Below are 15277 nucleotides of genomic sequence, written 5' to 3' on the forward strand. Positions count from 1 at the left end.
TTCTCCTTGGACTTCCCTGGCTTCAACTCCATTCCCCAACCCTGGATTGGTCCACTGGGGAGATCAGGAGTTGGGGGCCCTCTTGTTTCAAGGACTGCCTAAAACCGGTTCCCAGTAACCCTTGCCGTGACTCTGTGGTTCCTCCTGTAACCGGTCTCCCTAAGGCCTATATGGACTTTGCGGACGTTTTTTGCAAAAAACAAGCTGAGACTCTACCTCCTCACAGGCCTTATGATTGTCCTATTGACCTCCTCCCGGGCACTACTCCACCCCGGGGCAGAATCTATCCTCTGTCCGTCCCAGAGACTCTTGCCATGTCTGAATACGTCCAGGAAAATTTAAAAAAGGGCTTTATCCGTAAATCCTCCTCTCCTGCCGGAGCCGGATTTTTCTTTGTGTCCAAAAAAGATGGCTCTCTACGTCCTTGCATTGACTACCGCGGTCTTAATAAAATCACGGTTAAGAACCGCTACCCCCTACCCCTCATCTCTGAACTCTTTGATCGCCTCCAAGGTGCCCACATTTTTACCAAACTGGACTTAAGAGGTGCTTATAATCTCATCCGCATCAGAGAGGGGGATGAATGGAAAACGGCATTTAACACCAGAGATGGACACTTTGAGTATCTGGTCATGCCCTTTGGCCTGTGCAACGCCCCTGCCGTCTTCCAAGACTTTGTTAATGAAATTTTTCGTGATCTCCTATACTCCTGTGTTGTTGTATATCTGGACGATATCCTGATTTTTTCTGCCAATCTAGAAGAACACCGCCAGCATGTCCGTATGGTTCTTCAGAGACTTCGTGACAATCAACTCTATGCCAAAATAGAGAAATGTCTGTTTGAATGCCAATCTCTTCCTTTCCTAGGATACTTGGTCTCTGCCCAGGGACTACAAATGGATCCAGACAAACTCTCTGCCGTCTTAGATTGGCCACGCCCCTCCGGACTCCGTGCCATCCAACGTTTTTTGGGGTTCGCCAATTATTACAGGCAATTTATTCCACATTTTTCTACCGTTGTGGCTCCTATTGTGGCTTTAACCAAAAAAAATGCCGATCCCAAGTCTTGGCCTCCTCAAGCGGAAGACGCCTTTAAACGGCTCAAGTCTGCCTTTTCTTCGGCTCCCGTGCTCTCCAGACCTGACCCATCTAAACCCTTCCTATTGGAGGTTGATGCCTCCTCAGTGGGAGCTGGAGCTGTCCTTCTACAAAAAAACTCTTCCGGGCATGCTGTTACTTGTGGTTTTTTTTCTAGGACCTTCTCTCCGGCGGAGAGGAACTACTCCATCGGGGATCGAGAGCTTCTAGCCATTAAATTAGCACTTGAGGAATGGAGGCATCTGCTGGAGGGATCAAGATTTCCAGTTATTATTTACACCGATCACAAGAACCTCTCCTACCTCCAGTCTGCCCAACGGCTGAATCCTCGTCAGGCCAGGTGGTCTCTGTTCTTTGCCCGATTTAATTTTGAAATTCACTTTCGGCCTGCCGATAAGAACATTAGGGCCGATGCTCTCTCTCGTTCCTCAGATGCTTCTGAAGTTGAACTCTCTCCTCAACACATCATTCCTCCTGACTGCCTGATTTCCACTTCTCCAGCCTCCATCAGGCAAACTCCTCCAGGAAAGACCTTTGTTTCTCCACGCCAACGCCTCGGAATCCTCAAATGGGGTCACTCCTCCCATCTCGCAGGTCATGCGGGCATCAAGAAATCTGTGCAACTCATCTCTCGCTTCTATTGGTGGACGACTCTAGAGACTGATGTGGTGGACTTTGTGCGAGCCTGCACTATCTGTGCCCGGGATAAGACTCCTCGCCAGAAGCCCGCTGGTTTTCTTCATCCTCTGCCTGTCCCCGAACAGCCTTGGTCTCTGATTGGTATGGATTTTATTACTGACTTACCCCCATCCCATGGCAACACTGTTATTTGGGTGGTCGTTGATCGATTCTCCAAAATGGCACATTTCATCCCTCTTCCTGGTCTTCCTTCAGCGCCTCAGTTGGCTAAACAATTTTTTGTACACATTTTTCGTCTTCACGGGTTGCCTACGCAGATCGTCTCGGATAGAGGCGTCCAATTCGTGTCTAAATTCTGGAGGGCTCTCTGTAAACAACTCAAGATTAAATTAAATTTTTCTTCTGCATATCATCCTCAATCCAATGGACAAGTAGAAAGAATTAACCAGGTCTTGGGTGATTATTTACGACATTTTGTTTCCTCCCGCCAGGATGACTGGGCAGATCTTCTACCTTGGGCCGAATTCTCGTATAATTTCAGAGTCTCTGAATCTTCCTCCAAATCCCCATTTTTCGTGGTGTACGGCCGTCACCCTCTTCCTCCCCTCCCTACCCCCTTGCCCTCTGGTCTGCCCGCTGTGGATGAAATTTCTCGTGATCTTTCCATCATATGGAGAGAGACCCAAAATTCTCTCTTACAGGCTTCTTCACGCATGAAGAAATTCGCGGATAAGAAAAGAAGAGCTCCTCCCATTTTTTCCCCTGGAGACAAGGTATGGCTCTCCGCTAAATATGTCCGCTTCCGTGTCCCTAGCTATAAGTTGGGACCACGCTATCTTGGTTCTTTCAAAATTTTGCGCCAGATTAATCCTGTCTCTTACAAACTTCTTCTTCCCCCTTCTCTTCGTATTCCTAATGCCTTTCACGTTTCTCTTCTTAAACCACTTATCATTAACCGTTTCTCTCCCAAATCTGTTCCTCCCACTCCTGTCTCCGGCTCCTCGGACATCTTCTCCGTCAAAGAGATTTTAGCATCTAAAAAGGTCAGAGGGAAAACCTTCTTTTTAGTGGATTGGGAGGGTTGTGGTCCAGAAGAGAGGTCCTGGGAACCTGAGGACAATATCCTGGACAAAAGTCTGGTCCTCAGGTTCTCAGGCCCCAAGAAGAGGGGGAGACCCAAGGGGGGGGGTACTGTTACGCCGAGCGCTCCGGGTCCCCGCTCCTCCCCGGAGCGCTCGCTACACTCTTCTCACTGCAGCGCTCCGGTCAGTTCCACTGACCCGGGGCGCTGCGATACCGCCTCCAGCCGGGATGCGATTCGCGATGCGGGTAGCGCCCGCTCGCGATGCGCACCCCGGCTCCCGTACCTGACTCGCTCTCCGTCTGTCCTGTCCCGGCGCGCGCGGCCCCGCTCCCTAGGGCGCGCGCGCGCCGGGTCTTTGCGATTTAAAGGGCCACTGCGCCGCTGATTGGCGCAGTGGTTCCAATTAGTGTTATCACCTGTGCACTTCCCTATATCACCTCACTTCCCCTTCACTCCCTCGCCGGATCTTGTTGCCATCGTGCCAGTGAAAGCGTTTCCTTGTGTGTTCCTAGCCTGTGTTCCAGACCTCCTGCCGTTGCCCCTGACTACGATCCTTGCTGCCTGCCCCGACTTTCTGCTACGTCCGACCTTGCTTCTGTCTACTCCCTTGTACCGCGCCTATCTTCAGCAGCCAGAGAGGTTGAGCCGTTGCTAGTGGATACGACCTGGTCACTACCGCCGCAGCAAGACCATCCCGCTTTGCGGCGGGCTCTGGTGAAAACCAGTAGTGACTTAGAACCGATCCACTAGCACGGTCCACGCCAATCCCTTTCTGGCACAGAGGATCCACTACCTGCCAGCCGGCATCGTGACATACAGCAATGACACACCTGTGTGAACAGCCAGGAGACCCCCCCCCCCCCCCCATGTTATGTTACATAGTTACATAGTTAGTACGGTCGAAAAAAGACATATGTCCATCAAGTTCAACCAGGGAATTAAGGGGTAGGGGTGTGGCGCGATATTGGGGAAGGGATGAAATTTTATATTTCTTCATAAGCATTAATCTTATTTTGTCAATTAGGAACATTCAGCACCCACCCGCTATCAAGGCAGCTGCCTATCATGTCATGCCGTACCTGCACAGGTGTGCTGGCTACTCAAATGATCCAATTAAGGAGGCCATTTAGTCAGCAGCAGCAGAAGTCCTGTGCCTGGACGCTCCAACAGCCGCCAGACACAAGCAGAAGCAGAAGCAGCAGAAGCAGCAGCAGCACCACCTTTTGTTTTTTGGCTGCAGCAGCAGCAAGGCCCACAGGGCTGGCTAGCTGGCTAGCCAGCAAGCAGGTAGCAATGAAAGTAGGAATCTTTCTTTTTAACCCTGTAAGGGGGTGGTGCACTGTACCCGAAGATACTGCCATATCGGGTCAATGCATAGGGCGACGGAAGCAAGCTTCGAAATCGGCCCCCGTTCTCAAAAATCCATTTAATATATGGTCCCCAGATAGGGGACGTATCAGATATTAAACTGATAAGAACAGATACTACACTTGATCTTAGCCAAAAGGCCGAGAAGCGATAACCGTGAAAGGGGCGGGCCCAACAAGGTGCCCTTCATGGGCACTATCACTGCTTGCTGTCAGGGAGGCTGCCAGACAATTTTCCATGCACACTCTGGGCTGGGGGGCAGTCAACCACCAGTACACACAGCAGAACCTAAACCCATACCATTATTGCTAAGCAGCAAGACAGGGGCCCATTGCACTCCCACGGGGCCTTTTTAAATGCAATCCATAACCCGGATTTGCCAGGAACCCTTCTTACTCCTCCTACTTGCATGTGACACTGGGCTTAGGATCTGCATAGGAAACACACACACAAGCACACACCTACCTTTGTTGCCTGCAGATGCCTCCTTGGCTGTCCCCAAACGGTATCAAACCAACACCCACGGGAAGCTGTAAGCATAGAGGACATGCCTGCACCCCATTGGACTTACCTGTGTGGGTTAAACCCGGGTTATTTGACAACCTATGGCGGTGATGGTTCTGCTCAGGCAGAGCAGTGCTGATGCTCCTCATAAAGCTGTCGCTGCTGTGAAGGTTCTAGGTGACATCACAAATCCCTATGGTTACATACACAACAAAGCTGGGTTGTTGTTGTTTACACTCTGCAAGGCCTGTGGAAGTGAGTGACATCATAGCACTGTAGTTCTGAGGGTTCTAGATGGATGCAACAATCTCCTGTTGCTTCTATGAAGGCCATAATAGACGACATCACCAAACAGCTCCATAGTCACATACACAGCAAAGGAGAGATGTTGTTTACACCTAGTGATGTCAGTGGTATTGAGTGACATCACAGCACAGTGCTAAGGCTCCTGGGCCTGGACACAGCAGCGGCTGCAATATCTCAACGGGGAATACGTTTATATATATGTGTGTGTGTGCGCGTATATATATATATATATATATATATATATATATATATATTTCTCCGCCGAAATCACTTTTAAACCCATTTCCACCTTTTTTTCCCTTCTCTTCCTCTTACTTTTTTTTCACGTTTTTTTACGTTTTTCTCCTTTTCGCCTCTTTTCTGGGCGTATTATTCTTCTTTTTCTTCTTTTTTTTCGTCTAATGCATACCCCATCAGTGCAGCAATGCTTATTCAATACCGCCAGCAGATGGAGACACTGGGGGATAATTTTCTAAGGATTTATACTGATTTTTCCTGTCTGAATTTGTCGCACAGAAAGTTGCAGGCCAAATATGTGTGACATTTCTGCGACTTTAGCTTCTAGAGCATTTTTACAACATTATACATAGGTGCTGAATACATAAAAAGCGACTGTTCAGCGACAGACAAGTCGCATCGGCTGAAAGTAGGCCAGAATGTCAGTCCATGTTGGAGCAGGTTTAGATACAGTCTAAAGTATAGATCTCAAAGTCTGTGCACAGAATTTAGCAAGGGCCTCGCACCTTCTGATGCATCAGGTAGGTGCACAATAGCATAGCCTAACCCTCTGTACTTTGGTCTATATTGATGCGGGACATAGACAGCCAGCTGATGACCAATCCATTAGTGCAATGGATGGCTGGAAGCATTTGTCTTTGCCTTTGCAATACCACAGAAGCAATGCATGGTCAATGTACAGCAATGACACACCTGTGTGAACAGCCAGGAGACCCCCCCCCCCATGTTATGTTACATAGTTACATAGTTAGTACGGTCGAAAAAAGACATATGTCCATCAAGTTCAACCAGGGAATTAAGGGGTAGGGGTGTGGCGCGATATTGGGGAAGGGATGAGATTTTATATTTCTTCATAAGCATTAATCTTATTTTGTCAATTAGGAACATTCAGCACCCACCCGCTATCAAGGCAGCTGCCTATCATGTCATGCCCTACCTGCACAGGTGTGCTGGCTACTCAAATGATCCAATTAAGGAGGCCATTTAGTCAGCAGCAGCAGAAGTCCTGTGCCTGGACGCTCCAACAGCGGCCAGACACAAGCAGAAGCAGAAGCAGCAGAAGCAGCAGCAGCACCACCTTTTGTTTTTTGGCTGCAGCAGCAGCAAGGCCCACAGGGCTGGCTAGCTGGCTAGCCAGCAAGCAGGTAGCAATGAAAGTAGGAATCTTTCTTTTTAACCCTGTAAGGGGGTGGTGCACTGTACCCGAAGATACTGCCATATCGGGTCAATGCATAGGGCGACGGAAGCAAGCTTCGAAATCGGCCCCCGTTCTCAAAAATCCATTTAATATATGGTCCCCAGATAGGGGACGTATCAGATATTAAACTGATAAGAACAGATACTACACTTGATCTTAGCCAAAAGGCCGAGAAGCGATAACCGTGAAAGGGGCGGGCCCAACAAGGTGCCCTTCATGGGCACTATCACTGCTTGCTGTCAGGGAGGCTGCCAGACAATTTTCCATGCACACTCTGGGCTGGGGGGCAGTCAACCACCAGTACACACAGCAGAACCTAAACCCATACCATTATTGCTAAGCAGCAAGACAGGGGCCCATTGCACTCCCACGGGGCCTTTTTAAATGCAATCCATAACCCGGATTTGCCAGGAACCCTTCTTACTCCTCCTACTTGCATGTGACACTGGGCTTAGGATCTGCATAGGAAACACACACACAAGCACACACCTACCTTTGTTGCCTGCAGATGCCTCCTTGGCTGTCCCCAAACGGTATCAAACCAACACCCACGGGAAGCTGTAAGCATAGAGGACATGCCTGCACCCCATTGGACTTACCTGTGTGGGTTAAACCCGGGTTATTTGACAACCTATGGCGGTGATGGTTCTGCTCAGGCAGAGCAGTGCTGATGCTCCTCATAAAGCTGTCGCTGCTGTGAAGGTTCTAGGTGACATCACAAATCCCTATGGTTACATACACAACAAAGCTGGGTTGTTGTTGTTTACACTCTGCAAGGCCTGTGGAAGTGAGTGACATCATAGCACTGTAGTTCTGAGGGTTCTAGATGGATGCAACAATCTCCTGTTGCTTCTATGAAGGCCATAATAGACAACATCACCAAACAGCTCCATAGTCACATACACAGCAAAGGAGAGATGTTGTTTACACCTAGTGATGTCAGTGGTATTGAGTGACATCACAGCACAGTGCTAAGGCTCCTGGGCCTGGACACAGCAGCGGCTGCAATATCTCAACGGAGAATACGTTTATATATATGTGTGTGTGTGCGCGTATATATATATATATATATATATATATATATATATATATATATATATATATTTCTCCGCCAAAATCACTTTTAAACCCATTTCCACCTTTTTTTCCCTTCTCTTCCTCTTACTTTTTTTTCACGTTTTTTTACGTTTTTCTCCTTTTCGCCTCTTTTCTGGGCGTATTATTCTTCTTTTTCTTCTTTTTTTTCGTCTAATGCATACCCCATCAGTGCAGCAATGCTTATTCAATACCGCCAGCAGATGGAGACACTGGGGGATAATTTTCTAAGGATTTATACTGATTTTTCCTGTCTGAATTTGTCGCACAGAAAGTTGCAGGCCAAATATGTGTGACATTTCTGCGACTTTAGCTTCTAGAGCATTTTTACAACATTATACATAGGTGCTGAATACATAAAAAGCGACTGTTCAGCGACAGACAAGTCGCATCGGCTGAAAGTAGGCCAGAATGTCAGTCCATGTTGGAGCAGGTTTAGATACAGTCTAAAGTATAGATCTCAAAGTCTGTGCACAGAATTTAGCAAGGGCCTCGCACCTTCTGATGCATCAGGTAGGTGCACAATAGCATAGCCTAACCCTCTGTACTTTGGTCTATATTGATGCGGGACATAGACAGCCAGCTGATGACCAATCCATTAGTGCAATGGATGGCTGGAAGCATTTGTCTTTGCCTTTGCAATACCACAGAAGCAATGCATGGTCAATGTACAGCAATGACACACCTGTGTGAACAGCCAGGAGACCCCCCCCCCCCCCCCCCCATGTTATGTTACATAGTTACATAGTTAGTACGGTCGAAAAAAGACATATGTCCATCAAGTTCAACCAGGGAATTAAGGGGTAGGGGTGTGGCGCGATATTGGGGAAGGGATGAGATTTTATATTTCTTCATAAGCATTAATCTTATTTTGTCAATTAGGAACATTCAGCACCCACCCGCTATCAAGGCAGCTGCCTATCATGTCATGCCCTACCTGCACAGGTGTGCTGGCTACTCAAATGATCCAATTAAGGAGGCCATTTAGTCAGCAGCAGCAGAAGTCCTGTGCCTGGACGCTCCAACAGCGGCCAGACACAAGCAGAAGCAGAAGCAGCAGAAGCAGCAGCAGCAGCAGCACCACCTTTTGTTTTTTGGCTGCAGCAGCAGCAAGGCCCACAGGGCTGGCTAGCTGGCTAGCCAGCAAGCAGGTAGCAATGAAAGTAGGAATCTTTCTTTTTAACCCTGTAAGGGGGTGGTGCACTGTACCCGAAGATACTGCCATATCGGGTCAATGCATAGGGCGACGGAAGCAAGCTTCGAAATCGGCCCCCGTTCTCAAAAATCCATTTAATATATGGTCCCCAGATAGGGGACGTATCAGATATTAAACTGATAAGAACAGATACTACACTTGATCTTAGCCAAAAGGCCGAGAAGCGATAACCGTGAAAGGGGCGGGCCCAACAAGGTGCCCTTCATGGGCACTATCACTGCTTGCTGTCAGGGAGGCTGCCAGACAATTTTCCATGCACACTCTGGGCTGGGGGGCAGTCAACCACCAGTACACACAGCAGAACCTAAACCCATACCATTATTGCTAAGCAGCAAGACAGGGGCCCATTGCACTCCCACGGGGCCTTTTTAAATGCAATCCATAACCCGGATTTGCCAGGAACCCTTCTTACTCCTCCTACTTGCATGTGACACTGGGCTTAGGATCTGCATAGGAAACACACACACAAGCACACACCTACCTTTGTTGCCTGCAGATGCCTCCTTGGCTGTCCCCAAACGGTATCAAACCAACACCCACGGGAAGCTGTAAGCATAGAGGACATGCCTGCACCCCATTGGACTTACCTGTGTGGGTTAAACCCGGGTTATTTGACAACCTATGGCGGTGATGGTTCTGCTCAGGCAGAGCAGTGCTGATGCTCCTCATAAAGCTGTCGCTGCTGTGAAGGTTCTAGGTGACATCACAAATCCCTATGGTTACATACACAACAAAGCTGGGTTGTTGTTGTTTACACTCTGCAAGGCCTGTGGAAGTGAGTGACATCATAGCACTGTAGTTCTGAGGGTTCTAGATGGATGCAACAATCTCCTGTTGCTTCTATGAAGGCCATAATAGACGACATCACCAAACAGCTCCATAGTCACATACACAGCAAAGGAGAGATGTTGTTTACACCTAGTGATGTCAGTGGTATTGAGTGACATCACAGCACAGTGCTAAGGCTCCTGGGCCTGGACACAGCAGCGGCTGCAATATCTCAACGGAGAATACGTTTATATATATGTGTGTGTGTGCGCGTATATATATATATATATATATATATATATATATATATATATTTCTCCGCCGAAATCACTTTTAAACCCATTTCCACCTTTTTTTCCCTTCTCTTCCTCTTACTTTTTTTTCAAGTTTTTTTACGTTTTTCTCCTTTTCGCCTCTTTTCTGGGCGTATTATTCTTCTTTTTCTTCTTTTTTTTCGTCTAATGCATACCCCATCAGTGCAGCAATGCTTATTCAATACCGCCAGCAGATGGAGACACTGGGGGATAATTTTCTAAGGATTTATACTGATTTTTCCTGTCTGAATTTGTCGCACAGAAAGTTGCAGGCCAAATATGTGTGACATTTCTGCGACTTTAGCTTCTAGAGCATTTTTACAACATTATACATAGGTGCTGAATACATAAAAAGCGACTGTTCAGCGACAGACAAGTCGCATCGGCTGAAAGTAGGCCAGAATGTCAGTCCATGTTGGAGCAGGTTTAGATACAGTCTAAAGTATAGATCTCAAAGTCTGTGCACAGAATTTAGCAAGGGCCTCGCACCTTCTGATGCATCAGGTAGGTGCACAATAGCATAGCCTAACCCTCTGTACTTTGGTCTATATTGATGCGGGACATAGACAGCCAGCTGATGACCAATCCATTAGTGCAATGGATGGCTGGAAGCATTTGTCTTTGCCTTTGCAATACCACAGAAGCAATGCATGGTCAATGTACAGCAATGACACACCTGTGTGAACAGCCAGGAGACCCCCCCCCCCCCCCCCATGTTATGTTACATAGTTACATAGTTAGTACGGTCGAAAAAAGACATATGTCCATCAAGTTCAACCAGGGAATTAAGGGGTAGGGGTGTGGCGCGATATTGGGGAAGGGGATGAGATTTTATATTTCTTCATAAGCATTAATCTTATTTTGTCAATTAGGAACATTCAGCACCCACCCGCTATCAAGGCAGCTGCCTATCATGTCATGCCCTACCTGCACAGGTGTGCTGGCTACTCAAATGATCCAATTAAGGAGGCCATTTAGTCAGCAGCAGCAGAAGTCCTGTGCCTGGACGCTCCAACAGCGGCCAGACACAAGCAGAAGCAGAAGCAGCAGAAGCAGCAGCAGCAGCACCACCTTTTGTTTTTTGGCTGCAGCAGCAGCAAGGCCCACAGGGCTGGCTAGCTGGCTAGCCAGCAAGCAGGTAGCAATGAAAGTAGGAATCTTTCTTTTTAACCCTGTAAGGGGGTGGTGCACTGTACCCGAAGATACTGCCATATCGGGTCAATGCATAGGGCGACGGAAGCAAGCTTCGAAATCGGCCCCCGTTCTCAAAAATCCATTTAATATATGGTCCCCAGATAGGGGACGTATCAGATATTAAACTGATAAGAACAGATACTACACTTGATCTTAGCCAAAAGGCCGAGAAGCGATAACCGTGAAAGGGGCGGGCCCAACAAGGTGCCCTTCATGGGCACTATCACTGCTTGCTGTCAGGGAGGCTGCCAGACAATTTTCCATGCACACTCTGGGCTGGGGGGCAGTCAACCACCAGTACACACAGCAGAACCTAAACCCATACCATTATTGCTAAGCAGCAAGACAGGGGCCCATTGCACTCCCACGGGGCCTTTTTAAATGCAATCCATAACCCGGATTTGCCAGGAACCCTTCTTACTCCTCCTACTTGCATGTGACACTGGGCTTAGGATCTGCATAGGAAACACACACACAAGCACACACCTACCTTTGTTGCCTGCAGATGCCTCCTTGGCTGTCCCCAAACGGTATCAAACCAACACCCACGGGAAGCTGTAAGCATAGAGGACATGCCTGCACCCCATTGGACTTACCTGTGTGGGTTAAACCCGGGTTATTTGACAACCTATGGCGGTGATGGTTCTGCTCAGGCAGAGCAGTGCTGATGCTCCTCATAAAGCTGTCGCTGCTGTGAAGGTTCTAGGTGACATCACAAATCCCTATGGTTACATACACAACAAAGCTGGGTTGTTGTTGTTTACACTCTGCAAGGCCTGTGGAAGTGAGTGACATCATAGCACTGTAGTTCTGAGGGTTCTAGATGGATGCAACAATCTCCTGTTGCTTCTATGAAGGCCATAATAGACGACATCACCAAACAGCTCCATAGTCACATACACAGCAAAGGAGAGATGTTGTTTACACCTAGTGATGTCAGTGGTATTGAGTGACATCACAGCACAGTGCTAAGGCTCCTGGGCCTGGACACAGCAGCGGCTGCAATATCTCAACGGAGAATACGTTTATATATATGTGTGTGTGTGTGCGTATATATATATATATATATATATATATATATATATATATATTTCTCCGCCGAAATCACTTTTAAACCCATTTCCACCTTTTTTTCCCTTCTCTTCCTCTTACTTTTTTTTCACGTTTTTTTACGTTTTTCTCCTTTTCGCCTCTTTTCTGGGCGTATTATTCTTCTTTTTCTTCTTTTTTTTCGTCTAATGCATACCCCATCAGTGCAGCAATGCTTATTCAATACCGCCAGCAGATGGAGACACTGGGGGATAATTTTCTAAGGATTTATACTGATTTTTCCTGTCTGAATTTGTCGCACAGAAAGTTGCAGGCCAAATATGTGTCACATTTCTGCGACTTTAGCTTCTAGAGCATTTTTACAACATTATACATAGGTGCTGAATACATAAAAAGCGACTGTTCAGCGACAGACAAGTCGCATCGGCTGAAAGTAGGCCAGAATGTCAGTCCATGTTGGAGCAGGTTTAGATACAGTCTAAAGTATAGATCTCAAAGTCTGTGCACAGAATTTAGCAAGGGCCTCGCACCTTCTGATGCATCAGGTAGGTGCACAATAGCATAGCCTAACCCTCTGTACTTTGGTCTATATTGATGCGGGACATAGACAGCCAGCTGATGACCAATCCATTAGTGCAATGGATGGCTGGAAGCATTTGTCTTTGCCTTTGCAATACCACAGAAGCAATGCATGGTCAATGTACAGCAATGACACACCTGTGTGAACAGCCAGGAGACCCCCCCCCCCCCCCATGTTATGTTACATAGTTACATAGTTAGTACGGTCGAAAAAAGACATATGTCCATCAAGTTCAACCAGGGAATTAAGGGGTAGGGGTGTGGCGCGATATTGGGGAAGGGATGAGATTTTATATTTCTTCATAAGCATTAATCTTATTTTGTCAATTAGGAACATTCAGCACCCACCCGCTATCAAGGCAGCTGCCTATCATGTCATGCCCTACCTGCAAAGGTGTGCTGGCTACTCAAATGATCCAATTAAGGAGGCCATTTAGTCAGCAGCAGCAGAAGTCCTGTGCCTGGACGCTCCAACAGCAGCCAGACACAAGCAGAAGCAGAAGCAGCAGAAGCAGCAGCAGCACCACCTTTTGTTTTTTGGCTGCAGCAGCAGCAAGGCCCACAGGGCTGGCTAGCTGGCTAGCCAGCAAGCAGGTAGCAATGAAAGTAGGAATCTTTCTTTTTAACCCTGTAAGGGGGTGGTGCACTGTACCCGAAGATACTGCCATATCGGGTCAATGCATAGGGCGACGGAAGCAAGCTTCGAAATCGGCCCCCGTTCTCAAAAATCCATTTAATATATGGTCCCCAGATAGGGGACGTATCAGATATTAAACTGATAAGAACAGATACTACACTTGATCTTAGCCAAAAGGCCGAGAAGCGATAACCGTGAAAGGGGCGGGCCCAACAAGGTGCCCTTCATGGGCACTATCACTGCTTGCTGTCAGGGAGGCTGCCAGACAATTTTCCATGCACACTCTGGGCTGGGGGGCAGTCAACCACCAGTACACACAGCAGAACCTAAACCCATACCATTATTGCTAAGCAGCAAGACAGGGGCCCATTGCACTCCCACGGGGCCTTTTTAAATGCAATCCATAACCCGGATTTGCCAGGAACCCTTCTTACTCCTCCTACTTGCATGTGACACTGGGCTTAGGATCTGCATAGGAAACACACACACAAGCACACACCTACCTTTGTTGCCTGCAGATGCCTCCTTGGCTGTCCCCAAACGGTATCAAACCAACACCCACGGGAAGCTGTAAGCATAGAGGACATGCCTGCACCCCATTGGACTTACCTGTGTGGGTTAAACCCGGGTTATTTGACAACCTATGGCGGTGATGGTTCTGCTCAGGCAGAGCAGTGCTGATGCTCCTCATAAAGCTGTCGCTGCTGTGAAGGTTCTAGGTGACATCACAAATCCCTATGGTTACATACACAACAAAGCTGGGTTGTTGTTGTTTACACTCTGCAAGGCCTGTGGAAGTGAGTGACATCATAGCACTGTAGTTCTGAGGGTTCTAGATGGATGCAACAATCTCCTGTTGCTTCTATGAAGGCCATAATAGACGACATCACCAAACAGCTCCATAGTCACATACACAGCAAAGGAGAGATGTTGTTTACACCTAGTGATGTCAGTGGTATTGAGTGACATCACAGCACAGTGCTAAGGCTCCTGGGCCTGGACACAGCAGCGGCTGCAATATCTCAACGGAGAATACGTTTATATATATGTGTGTGTGTGCGCGTATATATATATATATATATATATATATATATATATATATATATATTTCTCCGCCGAAATCACTTTTAAACCCATTTCCACCTTTTTTTCCCTTCTCTTCCTCTTACTTTTTTTTCACGTTTTTTTACGTTTTTCTCCTTTTCGCCTCTTTTCTGGGCGTATTATTCTTCTTTTTCTTCTTTTTTTTCGTCTAATGCATACCCCATCAGTGCAGCAATGCTTATTCAATACCGCCAGCAGATGGAGACACTGGGGGATAATTTTCTAAGGATTTATACTGATTTTTCCTGTCTGAATTTGTCGCACAGAAAGTTGCAGGCCAAATATGTGTGACATTTCTGCGACTTTAGCTTCTAGAGCATTTTTACAACATTATACATAGGTGCTGAATACATAAAAAGCGACTGTTCAGCGACAGACAAGTCGCATCGGCTGAAAGTAGGCCAGAATGTCAGTCCATGTTGGAGCAGGTTTAGATACAGTCTAAAGTATAGATCTCAAAGTCTGTGCACAGAATTTAGCAAGGGCCTCGCACCTTCTGATGCATCAGGTAGGTGCACAATAGCATAGCCTAACCCTCTGTACTTTGGTCTATATTGATGCGGGACATAGACAGCCAGCTGATGACCAATCCATTAGTGCAATGGATGGCTGGAAGCATTTGTCTTTGCCTTTGCAATACCACAGAAGCAATGCATGGTCAATGTACAGCAATGACACACCTGTGTGAACAGCCAGGAGACCCCCCCCCCCCCCCATGTTATGTTACATAGTTACATAGTTAGTACGGTCGAAAAAAGACATATGTCCATCAAGTTCAACCAGGGAATTAAGGGGTAGGGGTGTGGCGCGATATTGGGGAAGGGATGAGATTTTATATTTCTTCATAAGCATTAATCTTATTTTGTCAATTAGGAACATTCAGCAC

The 15277-nt window shown here is 47.2% G+C and overlaps 5 non-coding genes across 5 annotated transcripts; all 5 read right to left on the bottom strand.

Moving 5' to 3' along the window:
- Positions 1-4150: 4150 nt before the first annotated feature.
- On the bottom strand, positions 4151-4341 carry LOC130341202 (U2 spliceosomal RNA). The gene has a single exon (XR_008881188.1). It is a non-coding gene; the product is annotated as a U2 spliceosomal RNA (small nuclear RNA).
- A 2082-nt stretch (positions 4342-6423) lies between these two features.
- LOC130341204 (U2 spliceosomal RNA) lies at positions 6424-6614 on the bottom strand. The gene has a single exon (XR_008881189.1). It is a non-coding gene; the product is annotated as a U2 spliceosomal RNA (small nuclear RNA).
- A 2108-nt stretch (positions 6615-8722) lies between these two features.
- On the bottom strand, positions 8723-8913 carry LOC130341206 (U2 spliceosomal RNA). The gene has a single exon (XR_008881191.1). It is a non-coding gene; the product is annotated as a U2 spliceosomal RNA (small nuclear RNA).
- Positions 8914-11007: 2094 nt separating this feature from the next.
- LOC130341207 (U2 spliceosomal RNA) lies at positions 11008-11198 on the bottom strand. Its single transcript, XR_008881192.1, has one exon. It is a non-coding gene; the product is annotated as a U2 spliceosomal RNA (small nuclear RNA).
- A 2088-nt stretch (positions 11199-13286) lies between these two features.
- Positions 13287-13477, bottom strand: LOC130341208 (U2 spliceosomal RNA). The gene has a single exon (XR_008881193.1). It is a non-coding gene; the product is annotated as a U2 spliceosomal RNA (small nuclear RNA).
- Positions 13478-15277: the final 1800 nt, after the last annotated feature.

Source organism: Hyla sarda, unplaced genomic scaffold (genome assembly GCF_029499605.1).
Source record: "Hyla sarda isolate aHylSar1 unplaced genomic scaffold, aHylSar1.hap1 scaffold_615, whole genome shotgun sequence".
Classification (NCBI taxonomy): domain Eukaryota; kingdom Metazoa; phylum Chordata; class Amphibia; order Anura; family Hylidae; genus Hyla; species Hyla sarda.